The 14,803-nt window shown below is 39.7% G+C and overlaps 1 protein-coding gene across 1 annotated transcript in view; it reads left to right on the top strand.

Moving 5' to 3' along the window:
• The window catches only part of Bckdhb (branched chain keto acid dehydrogenase E1 subunit beta), a 196,078-nt gene that overhangs the window by 80,616 nt on the left and 100,659 nt on the right, over nt 1-14,803 (top strand). The window lies entirely within an intron of this gene.

Raw genomic sequence — 14,803 nt, 5'->3', positions numbered from 1 at the left:
TATTTTATTTACTTATTTATTAGAGAGAGAGAGAATATGAATATGAATTGAATGGGTATACTAGGGCCTCAGGCCACTGCAAATGAACTCCAGAAGCATGTACCTCATTGTGTATCTGGCTTTACTTGGGTATTTGGGAATTGAACCCTGGCTGTCAGGCTTTGCAGGTAAGCTCCTTTAACCACTGAGCTATCTCTCTAGCCTCTATATTTGCTATTTTAAAAATATCTGACAAGTTACATAGATGCAGTCTTTGGGGTGAGCACAGGGGTAGAAGTGCTGTGTGATAAGGGACTTTCATGCCAAGGTGCAGACCCCATTCAGGATAACTTCACACAGTGGCCAGGACAGTGGCACATTTAGCTGCTGTGGAACTCAAAGGTGGGTTTTTTGTTAAAAGGACAGACATTCAAAAGAAGTTACCTTCAAATATAAGGCCGGGATTTTGGCAGGAGAATGGCAAGCTTTGATATAAATTCTTTTTTTGTTGTATTTTTTTTATGAGAGAGAGATAGAGAGAGAGCGCAAGAGCAAGTGAGAGAGCAAGCAAGGGACTTGGTATGCCAGGGCCTCCGGCCACTGCAGTCAAATTCCAGTTGTGGGCACCATCTTGTGTGTATGTGTGATGTGTGCTTGCATCACCATATACTTCTGGCTTCCTTGGGATCTGGAGAGTCGAACACGGATCCACAGGCAAGTGTCTTAATTGCTAAGCCATCTGTCCAGCCCCTGAAATAAATTCTGTCTTTTAAGAATCATATTGTCAATTTAGAATAAACCACATTCTATACTGAGGGGAAAGAAAAATAACAACTATAACCTGGATATATTTATATTTTCTTAAAAACAATATTTTTATTAGTTTATTTGAGAGAGAGAGAGTGTGTGTGTGTCAGAAAGAAGGTGAGAGTGAGTGTATGGTTGTGCCAGGGCTTTTTGCCACTGCAAATGAACTCCAGATGCATGTGCCACTTTGTGGGTAATAGGGAATCAAGCCCAGGCTGACAAACTTTTCAAGCAAGTGCCTTTAACGGCTAAGCCATCTCCTCAGCCCCATATTTACACTTCCACTGAATATTACATCATGGTAATTATTGAAATGAATAAAGTTTGCTTTTATACCTGGGGTTCTTTGGTGTTTTTTTTTTCTTTCACACCTGGCCTGCCTCCCACATTCACTTTGACACTGCTCCTATTGGCTTTTGGGAGGTATATTTTGCTATGTCCAAAATCTGACCATCACTTTTGCCCCAGGTCCAAACCACTAGCTTTTCTGTCTGTGTTTTGGCTATTATCTCCATGATTACTGCTGCCTCTTACTTTTGGCCTTCCCTTTTGGTCGACAGTCTAATCCTGAGTCATAATACATCCTTCCTAGTTTTAAAAGTCCTCAAGGCGTTCCTATCAAACGTGGTGGAAAATTTGACCTTCCTTAGTAAAGCCTCTAAAGCTTTACCTGGTGACACCACACTTCACATACGACCCAGCCATCCACTCTGTAAGAAAGCTCCTGCCCCGTGGATTCGTGAATGGCCATCTTGCAAATGATTCCTCATGAAGGACTTCACAGGCTGCCTTCTCCACTCTTTTTCCTTTCTTTTCTCCAACCCCCACTGTGTTTTATTTTTAGCATATGGTTGCAGGGTTTTTGTCTGGTGGTCCATTGTTGACTTCTCAGTTTCTGCAACAATGCCTCACCTTGGTTTGTGGCCCAAAAATACTTGCTGAAAAAGTATTATAAAAATTAATGAGAGGAAATCTAATAATGTGCTGTACAAATTGTTCTAATATAAAAATGCTTTTAGTTTGGTGCTCATATAAAAATCTGAAACATATCTCTAGGCCTGCAGGGTAGCATGTGCACAGGTCAACTTCTGAGATGCACCCCGAAGCTGAGAGGGGGAGGATTGTGAGTTTGAAGCTGGTGGGGCACCGTCAGACATCCTATCCTGCAAACAAGTGAGATGTGAGCAAAATGTTCTCCAAAGTAGACTTCTGTGCACACATGGGCTATCTTGTTCTTACTAGAATAGGACCAAGGTGTCTTCTGAAAGGCTAAATGAAACTAAATTTACTGTATACATCAGCTGCCTGCAAATCCTGGGGTGAAAATTTGTATGGATAATAGATAAGACTTATTCTTTTTAATTTATTTATATTTTACTTAATTTATTAATTTACTTATTTGATGGAGAAAGAGGGGGGAGAGAGAGAGAGATAAAGAGAGAGAGAGAGAGAGAGAGAGAGAGAGAGAGAGAGAGAGAGGGAGGGAGAGGGAGAGGGAGAGAGAGAGAGAGGGTGCACCGGGGCCTCCGGCTACTGCAAACGAACTCCAGATGTATGTGCCCCCTTGTGCATCTGGCTAACATGGGTCCTGGGGAATTGAACCTGGGCCCTTTGGCTTTTCAGACAAATGCCTTCACTGCTAAGCTGTTCCTCCTGACCAAAATTTGTATATTTATTTGAGAGAGAAAGAGGGAGGGAGGGAGGTAGGGAGGAAGAAAGTGAGAGAGAGAGAGAGAGAGAGAGAGAGAGAGAGAGAGAGAGAGAGAGATGGATGGATGGCACACCAGGGCCTCTAGTTACTGCAAATGAACTCCAGATGTATGTGCCATGTGGGTACTGGGGAATTGAGCCTGGATCCTTTAAATGTTGGTATTTCTAAAATCTTTACATATTTCATATTATGTTTTCAAAATAGTTTAGTCTATGTGACTATGGATTGTTTTGCCAGGTTAAGCTACTAACACTTATCAAAATTTAAAAATATTTTTATTTATTTATTTGAGAGGTGGGGGGGGGGAGGGAGAGAAGAAAGGAATAGAGACTATGGAGTGCCCTGGCCTTTTGCTGCTGCAAAATACTCCAGATGCCTGCACTACTTTGTGCATCTGGTTTTACGTGGTTACTAGGCAATTGAGCCTGGGCCATTAGGCTTTTCAAGAAAGTGCCTTTAATTGTTGAGCCATCTTCTCAGCTCATAGCATTTAAATTTATTGATGAATGTGATTTTCTAATTTCTGTACTTAATTTTTATGGTTTTAAGCCTTTAAAATTTCAAACCTTATCTTATTTTTGTACTGTGCATTATTAACTAGCTGTATTTGGGGTTCAAATGAGCAAACTTTATACCTGAGGCATGGACATTGGCCAGAGAAGGTCTGTAATACTTTATTGTGAATCAAGACCCCACATGTTACTGTTCAGACCTTATTATATCAAACTGTGCTTTTCGTAGTCTTTGCTCTTCACGTCCTGGTCAGCACCGCAGGTGTGCCACTGTCTGGGGTCTTAGCTGGAGATCAGCTTGGGTAGGCCTGCTTTCCCATGACCAGCCTTCTGGCTCCCATCCATCATAAATACTGTCAGCTTCGGAGCAGGGCTTGTTTCTGCTCACACGCTGTGACACAAGAAGCTGCCTTACCACATCCATTGCAGCCCACCCCTCCCCCATAGCAGTATTTTATTATTTTTTTCTAAGGTTCTTGGGAAGCTGTTTTTTGTTTGTTTAAAGATTTAAGACAATAGGAAATGCTGTAGAAAGGGTCTTTCTCTATTCTGTCTGTTCTCCTCAGTAGCGCTTTCTCGAGCGTCAGCTGTGCAGCAGATGCTTGTGTGTCCATGGGTGGGATGCTTGCTCTGTGGTTGCACACTGGCCGCACCTGCAGCTCCCATTGTTTTCAGGTTAGGAACAGCCAAGCTTCTGAGACTCTACAGTGTGAACCATGCAGTAATCCAGGCGAGGTGCGAGGGGGTGACCATAGTTGGGAGGGAATACTCGGTGTCTCTAGACTTAGACTTCTTTCCTCCAATTATTTCACCCCAGCCACCTGTACTCTTGACACAGAAGACTTCACTGAGGACACCTGGTAAAGGCAAGACCGATGTTAAGGCTGCCAGAGTGGAGAGGGAAGGAATTTTCTGGGAGCAGAGTCTCAGCAAAAAGAAAGGGATGCAAAGCTGGGTTTAGGGCACGCCTTTAATCCCAACACTCAGAGGCCGGGGTAGGAGGATCCTTGTGAGTTCAAAGCCTGCTTGGGACTACAGAGTGACTTCAGGTTAGCCTGGGCTATTCTACCTCAACAAAAAAAAAACAATACAACAATATCAACCCCAAAACAAAATAAATACATAATATTTATTTATATAATATAAAATAAGTATGCATCCAAAACAAAAATAAATAAAACAGGAAGAGGAGAAGAGGAGAGGTGACTATGAATGTTGACAATGAGACTATGTCTCAGTCTGTGTCGGGGGTGGGAAGTGGGGTAGTAACTGCCGCCGCCGCTGGAGGCCTCTCTTAGGCCAAGGTTTATTGTTACTGACGCCAGGTGTCCATCCTGCAGCTTCACTTTGTTGTGGCAAGTTACACATATTTTAGCTTACATAAATACTATGCAGATTGTTCTTCAAGTGAGCATATTATGGAGTCGCCTAAATGTTTTACTTAATTTGTATATTAGGGCAACTGATGTTCTATGAAATTAAAAGCAATTAGGAATCTCTTTTCTGAAAACTTTCCATTAATAGTCATAATCAAAGAAGATTACCAAAGTGGTATGTCGCTGATAGTACAAGGCTCTTCGGGGCTAAAGTGACTGGTCTTCTTACATGCTGTCTTTAGCTGGTGAGAGTATTTTTTTCTTCTGATGACTGACTTCAAGGAAAGTCAGCTTAAGCAGTATATTGAAATTTTTATCTTTCATAACATTTTTTAATAAAAAGCTATTTCTTTAAAATAAGGTAACACTGGAAAATATATTATTTAAGAAATGATTTTAAAATCTTTTGGACTTAATCTGGGATAAAATTGACCTTTATTTATTTATTTTTTAGGAGCAGGGAAAACACGTCTTGTTTATTTGGAAGTGTTTTGGTTGCAGTTGGACTTGACGGAGAAGTTGCGCAGGGCAGCATCCTCCTGTCTGATAGGAACAGTTTGGTGGTCAGCCCCAGAAGAGGCACGTTGACCATGACTTGGGACTTTGTTCGGCTCATCAGGTCACCTTTACGGCGGGGTTTGCTTTTTAGTACTGTGTCTAGTTGACTGAGGCTCTAGCTGGGGCAGGTTCTCATCTCTTAGATTCTGCATTGCAATGTGACTGCTATGCTCAGGTTTTGCTTGCTGGCCTTTGTCCATGCGCTCTTGCCCCCCCCCCCATCCCATTCATTGATGCTATGAGTTGTGAAGAGTGTCTGGAGTGTAATCAATATTGATTACGCACTTTTTCACTGATCGTGTGTAATCTTAGAATAACCTGTGGCATTTGGTTTTTCAGTGGAAGAAAGTAAAGGAGGTACTGGTTATTTTTGTAGGAAAAAAAAAAAAATCACATTGAAAATATCCCTCCTGTCACCAGCTCTAGTTTTGGTATGACATATTTTGCAGAAGGTTAAAATAATAACTATAGGTTTTAAAATAAATTTTTGTGATATATTTCCAAAGACAGGGCTTGGCATAGTTCCTGTAAGTGGTAAACTAAAATGGTTATAAGTACATCTTGTGTATCCTCTTTGGTATCCACAACAATTCAAACATGGCATCTGGGTCAGTACTTGCCAAGTGAGGACACAGAGGTCCGTAGAAGACGGGATGAGCATAGCTGGTGGCGGGCCTGGCAGCTTCTCTCACTGGGCTCTGACTCCAGCCTCTTCACCTTTTCTTTTCTTTTCTTTTCAATCACACTGTGTCGCTGCCCAAAGAAAAACTGAATAGATTTTTCAAACATAGCTTTTGGATGTAATGAAATAACTGGTTTATGATATGACTTGGATATACCTTCCTTGTTTAAAAGATGTTGGCATTAGGACTGTCTTAATGGAGAAGGTAATACTTTCATTCATGTCTGTTTCATGTTAGGTTTTTTTGGTCGAGCCACGGATAGAGTCTAATCCTTTCAGTTTTGTTATGCACTAAGAATTATTATTTCTGTTTTAGAAGATGTGAGCCCCTGAATGATTAAGCTCTGAGTCACTCAACTAATGACAACAGTGTAAGATATTAGAGAGCAAAAGTGCCTCATGCTAGAATATTTTATAATTAAATTACTTTATGCTTTAAAAATGATCACTTGCAAGTTTTACTGAAGAAAATGTTTCTAAAGTTCAGTTTTCATCATATTTTATACCTTGCTGTTGCAGTCAGGTTTGCACTGCTGCCAGAAAACATTTGACCAAGAACAAGTAGGGGAAAAAAGGGTTTATTTTGGCTTAAAGGTTTGAGGGGAAGCTTCATGATGGCAGGGAAAATGATGGCATGAGCAGAGGGTGGACATCACCCCCTGGCCAACATAAGGTGGACAATAGCAACAGGAGAATGTGCCAAACACTGGTAAGGGGAAACTGGGTATATTGCCCATAAGCCCACCCCCAACAATGTACTGCCTCCAAGAGGGGTTAATTCCCAAATTTCCATCAACCAGGAACCTAGCATACTGAACACTAAGTTTATGGGGGACACCTGAATCAAACCACGATACATGCTTAGGAATTTCCTTTTATATTTATCTATGTGTGTAATATTGTGTATATATATATATATATATATATATATATATATATATCTATCTCCTATAAATAAATATAACATATTTCTTTCATTTGCCAGTACATTCTTTTCTTTCTACATGGAAATGGATAAAGCAAAATTATGTAATTTCTATTTCTAATCCTCTTTGGTGTGTTTTTGAAGTGCTCTCATGTATACTTAAACTATTTGAGCCTGATTCAAGATTTTCATTTTGCTTAAGCTGTTTAATTTTGCTATTCGAAGTAGCAGTGAAAAGACAGCAACCTACTACCTCCTTCCTCATAGTGAAAGATCATTGTCACTGTATTCCTCATTTCACATTTAGGGGTAATTAAGAAGTCTGTATTTTCTGACCTGTGTTCTTTGATGACTATTTAACTTGCTTTCCTTCGTTAAAGATGGTCTCACACTTAAAAAGTTATAGCACTTATGCTGTCATACACAGAATTTTTTCCTGTTACAATTTCCTGGTTTTGTCTGATAATGTAGCTTACATAGTTATTGAATGTGTGGTCCATGAGAGTCAGTTCCTTATTTCTTCCATTGTGGGGTTATCAGTCATGGTTAGCCATTTCTTCCAAACACATGTGCTCCTGGACACACTCTTTCATAGCCTCTTTTCCTGAAGCTTGCTTTGTCTTTTTGCTTATATTTTCTTTTATATTGCTAATTGTTATGTAGCTCTTTATTTAACTGTCTGATGACTTATTTACTTTTTAGTGTGTTTACTTTTCATGTTGTGATAGGCATTGCACTTTTTACCTTGTTCCTGTTTATTTTTTCTGGTTTTGCATGTGTGTTGTGTATAGTACATGTGGCGTTCGGGTGTGACTTTGTGTGCGTATGCCTGTGTGTATGCAGATGTGCATGCCCCGTGTGCAGAGGCCAGACAGGATACTGGATGTCTTACTTTATTTGTTACTCACCTACTGCTTTTCTTTTTTTAGGGTGGCAGCAGAAGTGATTAGAGAAAATAGTTATAGATGAGTAGGAAATATATTGTGCAGTGGAGTTTATAATGCAAAGGCATCTTCTTCCTCACTGCCTGAGCTCTTAACTGTTTTTATATTTTGTTTTTCTGATGGCTACTTCTATGTGTGTTAAGTCATAAACTAGGCAGGTGTATCTTGCTTAATATAGTATAGGTATTTTTGCTCGTCTGTGGGTTCTGGACTACCGTTTACTAGAAATAACAGGGTTTATTGAAATAAAAAAAATAGGTTGGTTTGAAATCTATGCAACTTTATAATGAGAGCAAAGAGGGTTTGTAGCTGGGGTCAGGAAGTATGGAGCCTGTTGAGTTACAAGATGCAGATCAAAATGCATCAAAGCTGGGGGGACGCATGTAATAAGCACTTGTAAACTGGGGCCTATGGCCTGAGCCAAGAGGCGGAGCGGGTGGCCCTGGTTCTGAGGCAGCGTCAGGACTGTGGCCACACTTTGCCTTTCTTTGTTCCATAGTGGCATAAAACAGTAATGTGCTGGGGCAAACTGCGTGGATGCCAACATGAATGGTTTGGTTCCACCACCCAACTGAAAAGTGTGCTTCACATGTGTGCCAGGAAGCTGGACTCTGCTTGCCTCTGATAGCCTCTTGTGGCTTATGCTGCACTGGGTTTGATGGGAAAAGCCTGGGCCATGTCTTCATGTTGACTGAGATGGAGAGTGGAAACCATATTTTTCTTTATATTTCACCTTAAAAGAGTGAGATTAATAAACAGGGAACTATTAAACTATGGAAAACTTACTTAAAAGTTTTGCAAGAGTAACAGAGGTCCACTAAATGCAAACATGTGGATTAGAGAAACACACAAACATGAGAGTGTGTATATATGTATATGTGTGTGTATATGTATATACATATATACACACACACACACTAATCTTCATGGTTTTGATTTATCAGTTTCACATATTTACTCACCACTGTGACTTTATTCATTTCTTTTCTTTTCTGTGACCACACACCTGACAAAGACAATATAAGTAGGAAGAACTTATTTTGGCTCAAGGTGTTAGGCGATACAGTCCATTATGGTTGGGAGACATGGCGCCAGGCAGCTTTGTGGCAGCAGATCTTACAAGTTAAAACAAATACAACATTACTCTGTTTGTATTATTAAGTATTATGATAACAAATATTTTTCACGACTGGTATGGCCAAGTGATTAGATTTTATTTTGTTTTATTATTTATGTATGCATTTATTTTATTTATTTCTTAAGATAGGTCTCACTCTAGCCCAGGCTGACCTGGAATTCATTCTGCCCCAGGCTGGCCCCCAATTCACAGCAATCCTCCTACCTCTACCACCCACGTGCTGAAATTAAAGGTGTGCGTACATGTGCCTGGCTATTTAATTTTATATGTTCAAGTCCAATATTTCTGTTCATGGGACCTTAGAAGATATTCTTTTCATTTTGATCAAGTAGTTTGCCTTTTCCCAGAGTGCATTAATTGTGTAAAGTCTTGCTCTATAACTGACACTTCATATTTGGGTCATGGCATTTTTTAAGATCCTTCTTTATTTCTTAAAGTTTCTAGTTAGCTTTCACTTTTGTGTAGAAGTATGACAAGCCTGGGAAGTGTCTTGACGAGCCCTGGCACTGTGTCTGTTGGTGCCCACTTTGATTCCTGCCTCTTCGCATGCGCTTCTCCAGTCCTCACCACTTGCTCTGAAACTTCTGGTGATTTGGGGGGATGTCCCCCCTCTGCATATTGACGGCACCATTTCTTAGGGACTGTTCCTCTATCATGTGGTTGCCCTCATTTTTTTTTTCCCCCTGGGGCTTTTATATAATCCTAACCCTAACCTTTGTACAAAGGGCATATGATGTTGAGTGTTTATTTTTCTGTATATTTTTGTTTCACTTTATACTGAAATACTGCAGATGTAAGTGTAAATGAGTGTGTTTCACTCATCTTGATTGTTTTTCCTGGCTTTTCTCTGGGACCTTCTTACCTGTTTAAAAAATAATGATTTTTTTAAAATGTTTTATTTTCAATAAACTCTTATTTTGGGTGTGTTAGCCCTTCTAGATTGGTCCCATCTTTCATGTCCTGTTTATTTCATGTGTTTTGTAACATTTTGGCTATTCCTTTAATTATCATTCTGAATATTTTAATACCAACAACCAGATTTTTCCCTTTTTCTCTATATTTTTTAATACCTCTCTGTACCCCTGCCCCCAGGGAGGGTCTTACTCTAGCCCAGGCTAACATGGAATTCACTATGTCCTCTCAGGGTGGCCTTGAACTCGGACCTCTTCCTCTCAAGTGCTGGGGTTAAAGGTCTGTGCCACCAAGTTGCACCCACCCCCCTTTACCTTACTGTTTTTTGTTATTGCTATATCTTCTTTAGTCATTCTGATTATGTAACTTTGCTTTTTGTGTGTGTGCCTATGTGTGTGGTGTAAGAGTCTGTGTGGGTAACATGCCTGCTTGCAGAGACAGAGGTCTATACTGGGTGCCTTCCTCACTTGCTGTCCACTTTACATTTTGAGACAAGGTCTCTTATTGAACCTGGAGCTCACTAGTTCAGCTAGACTAGCTAGCTAATAAGCCCAAAGGATTCCATGTGTGCACCTCTCCATGTGTTACTGTACCTAGCTTTGACGTGGATGCTGGGCGTCCTAACTTAGGTCCTCATGCCTGCATGGTAAATGCTTCAATAACTGAGCCATATCCCCAGTTGTAATAATTAGCTTTTTTAGAAATTCATTTATGTATTTGAGCAAGAGAAAGAAAAAGGGAAGGAGGGAAGAAGGGAGGTAGGGGGAGGTAGGGAGGGAGAATGAGTAAATACGGGCATGCCAGAGCCTTTAGGCACTGCAAATGAATTCTGGATGCATGTGCCAAATTGTACATCTAGCTTTACGTGAGTAATGGGAAATCGAACCCAGGTCCTTAGGTTTTTCAGGTAAGTGCCTTAACCACTGAGCAATTTCTCCAGCCCCATAATTAGCCTTTTTTTGAAAGTTCTGGTCTATAAATAGCATTCATCAGCCATACATCCTGCAAATAAGTAAAACTTTGTCTCTCAATTATATAAGCATATTTTTTTCTTATGTATTTAGAACTACTAAATAGTATTAAATGACAGGGCTTTTTAGCAGATATTCAACGTGCTACTTACAAAGCCTAATCTTGAATTGATTGAATTGTTATGTTCCTGGTTTATTCAGTAAAGTATCAGAAATTCCCTGCACAGTTATATTTTAGAGTAAAAGGATTTAACATTAACAACAAATGTAGGGTATATTTTATACTTCTTTTGTCAGTAGCTACAGTTCAGAATTAAGGATAGACAAGAAGGGAAAGTTAGCTTTCTTAAATAGTAAGTCCTTCCAAGGGTGTTTACCAAGTTTAGGTGGTAAATCATTACTGGGCAGAAAGCATAATATTCTTTCTTAACAGGAAGTCAATAAAAACGTCATTGAACTGGCAGCTATAATAGGTTTTCCAGTCTAAAGCCAGGTAGACCACCATTAATGAAGAGATGTGATAGTCCTCCCCTGTACTTCATAACAGGTGAGCAGTCACCTGTGATGACAATATCATCTGCTAACTGGGTAGCTTGTAGAAGAAACTGCTTGATTTACTTTGATTGTTTTTAAGGGTGCCTTATGAATTGTATTATAGATACTAAAACAAACCTATAATGCGAAATTCCAGAGTATAGACTGGAAATCTGGAAGTTGGAGGAAAGTGACATTCTCTCATTCCATCAGTTTTATTTATAATGGGACTTTAAATTGGTTGGAACTGTCAAATAAAACAAAACGAAAAACAAAATGAACTGTATTTTTTATTTTTGGTAGTTGTGACACATCATTAATAGAGAGAGCTGCTACAGAATATTAGGAGAAAGATTAGGAATCTCCTACTTTTGAAATTGTGCAGTTGTGAGACTTCCTTAATAGAGAGAATTGCTGTAGAATATTAAGAGAAATATTAGGTGTCTCCTACTTTTAAAATTGTGTGAAAGAAGAAAATTATCCATTAGTCTTTTGGAATATAAGAAGTATTTTATTTCAGTGTTACCCAGCATAATCAAAGAATACAAAAACTATAGAAACTAGTCCATTTACTTGGACACTTCATGTTCTTAGATCTTTCTTTTGCTTGCTGTATCTATTGACCATAATTAAATGGCATGCTATTCTTTCAGTTTTGTGGGTAGAAGGCACATCCACTAGTGAAGTATTAGAGTAATTTTTTTAGTACCATCTCTTCATCTGCCCTTCTAAGTTTTCTTTCTGTCAGTCCACTATCCCAGCTAAAAGCCATATTATCTCTCGGACCATTGGCTCTTTCTTTTCTTACTGTCTCACTTGAGCTAATGTAGTATTTCTTCATGTATTAGTCCTCTTGTCCCTTTGAAGACTTTTCTTCTTTATGGGGATTGAGAACTTTGTGTTTTTATGTAGCCCTCAAATTTGTGTGCTGAGCTCCTCAAACATGGTGCCTTGGTGCCAGTAGTCGGGGCCTTTCAGAGCTAATGAGGTCATAGGTATGGGGACAAGTTATGTTGATGAAGGGGGCTTGAAAGACCTACACATGATATATTGATAGCCTTAGATGATTGAATGAGAACCTATGGGAAAAAGAAAAAAAAATTGTGACAAGTATGTAAGCCTTTTTTTAAAAAGAAAAACCACAGCCGTTTGTATTGGTTTCATGTAGAAGCAAAGCACAAATTGACCTTGGGAGCACGACAGTCTGACCGGTGTTCTGAACCCTGTCCCTCACCATGATCAGGTTCATTTCTGTGTAGTGTGGCTATGTGAAGCACAGTAATATTGTTTAAAGGTATGAGTGGGGTGAACTTTAAAACACAGTGTTAGATGAATGAAGTTTTGCTGGCCTTCTTTCTAAAAGCTTCACAATACAAATGCTTTGCTTTTAATAATTAATATCCCTTTGGTGATATTCACAATATCAATGACAGTAATGTCATTGACCGATCTTCTTTTAGAATATTTTCCTATTAGTTTTGAATTCCCTGTGTCAGTTTTGGAAACTGATAAAATGACCCTTTCTCTTGGCTGTTCCCCTTCCCAGTCATTTTAGTCATGGAATTGCTTGAGAGTTTCAGCTGGTTGAAGCCTTGGTGTATTCATAACTCTTGAGGTATTTTTGCATTAGTTCCTTCCAATATTTTCCAAGCCTTTCTTTAGCTGGACTGGTGGGAAGGGATAAAAGGGGAGGTTGGTCTTTTATTTTTTGTCGATTGAGATGTTGAGGTATGACAGATACCATGTGTAGTCACAGTAGTACAAGTCCCTGTGCTGAGACCTGGAACTATTAATCTTCTGGTGTGAATCACTGGAGACATGTTTCTATGTCTCTTGGTGTGTTTAAACTCTTCGGGGGGAAGGGGGGCTTGGCTCATGGTGCCAGAGGGTGGAGAGGGATTGACTAATCTGTTAAATAGCCTTTTATCTGTGAGTCTAGTTTCTCATTAGTATTTCTCAGCAAAAGGATAGATGGTTGGGAATGTGGGTTTTGTTTTTAATTAGTCTCTCTAGGGATGGTGAGAGGCTTATTTTGAAGAATGGAATTTTAAGGAAGCCTGACAACCTCAGTTTCCATGTGACTAAAACATTTTGGCAGCTAAGAAAGGTTTCACAACCAAGAGTTCAAGCCAGACTTTCTTGTGGGGAGTTAGATGCATGGGCAACCCATTCTTGTCTACTTTCAGGCCTCAGCAGTCCCTGATCCCCTTTAGTGTGCTGATCATGGAACTCCTTTACTCTTTCCTTCAAATAGTTCAAAGAGCTTACATGGGTTTGTTCTCCCATCATGTTTCTACTTTATTCTGGGCTTATACATTTGAATCAGGCGCCAAGCCTGGGGCTGCATAACACTTCATTATCTGTATAAGAATGGTACTTTCCTCTGTGTTGTACCCTCATAAATTATAATGCTACTGTATTACCACAGAGTCTTAGAGGTTTGTTGCTTTACTTGGGATTTTGTTAGGAAACAGTGAATTCTAGCCAACACTGTACTGCAGTGTGATTCCCTGATACTTAGTCTTTGGGCTTTTTCTGGACTCTTCCCTTCAAATGAGGCAACCAGCTCCTTTGTTGTGATGTTGGGTTATTGGAAAGTTTTACTTTGTGAGCAGACATTTGCCTTTATTGCCCATTGATTCCTCTTTCTTCCATCTTTCTTGTGAGATTATAGTTATACACACTCCTGCACAACCTGGCCGCACACATTTGAAGATAGCTCGGAGTCTCCTTGCTGTCCCTCCACCTCTAAGCCAGTCAGCATATTGTTATCTGTAGCTCTGCTTTCACTGTTTGTTCTTTCATTTACTCATGGTCTGCACATATTAAATGGAAAATACAGAAATAAGTAAATCTTCTATTGCACATCATCTTGAGTAATATGGTGAAATTGTTTAGTGCCCCTCTCTGTCCCACCCAGGACAAGAGTCGTACTTTTCTTGGTATTCATGCTATATGTGCTACCTGACTTTTGGTCACTTATTAGCTGTCCCGGTGATCAGTTGGGTCAATGTCACACAGCCATGCTTATGTTCATGAAACCCTTGCTTTACTTCACAATGTCTGTGAAGCACATGAGGGTTGAGGTGATACAAATGAAGTATCAGGCTCAGAACGTGGCAGACAGAAACTCAGGTGCTATGTACTAGTGTATGGTATACATGGAGGAGAAAGGACAGTGTACATAGCATATCCATACCCTCCACATCTGGAGTTCTTCCATGAATTCAGACATCCCCGGGGGGGGGGGGGTCAGAATGTGTCCTGCTGTTTTCAGCTGTTAGCTGAGTGTTCTGGTTCCTAAGTTCTTCATGATTCTCACTTTCTTTACCATTCTTAGAATATCTTCTCAACATCCAGTGACCCTTTTCACTCAAAATGACTTAAAAATGGCTCTGTAGATGTGACCTGACTAGTTGACTACCTACAGGACTGTTTCTCCTGAGACCTAGTGTCTCTTATGACATACAAGGAGATCTGTGCTTTTTATATTTCTGGTTTGCAATACCCTGAAAAGATGGGGAGTCCCCTGTCATTGGCTATATTATGCAGATACACAAGGTTAGCAATACTACAGATGTAAACTAGTAGAAAATGAGTTAGGAGGGTAGTATTCTTCAAAAGCAAGTTAAAAATGGCTACTAGTTTTTAGCAGCTCTTTTATGTAAAATAAAGGACAGGTTACAGTGTCCAAGACTAAGTAGCCCTAAGCAAATCTTCTCTTAGACAGACATTTGGGTATTTTGGTTTACTG

This window comes from Jaculus jaculus, chromosome 10 (assembly GCF_020740685.1).
Source record: "Jaculus jaculus isolate mJacJac1 chromosome 10, mJacJac1.mat.Y.cur, whole genome shotgun sequence".
NCBI classification, from domain to species: Eukaryota; Metazoa; Chordata; class Mammalia; order Rodentia; family Dipodidae; genus Jaculus; species Jaculus jaculus.
Note: the sequence above shows the minus strand (reverse complement) of the source record. Positions and strands in the feature narration are given on the sequence as shown.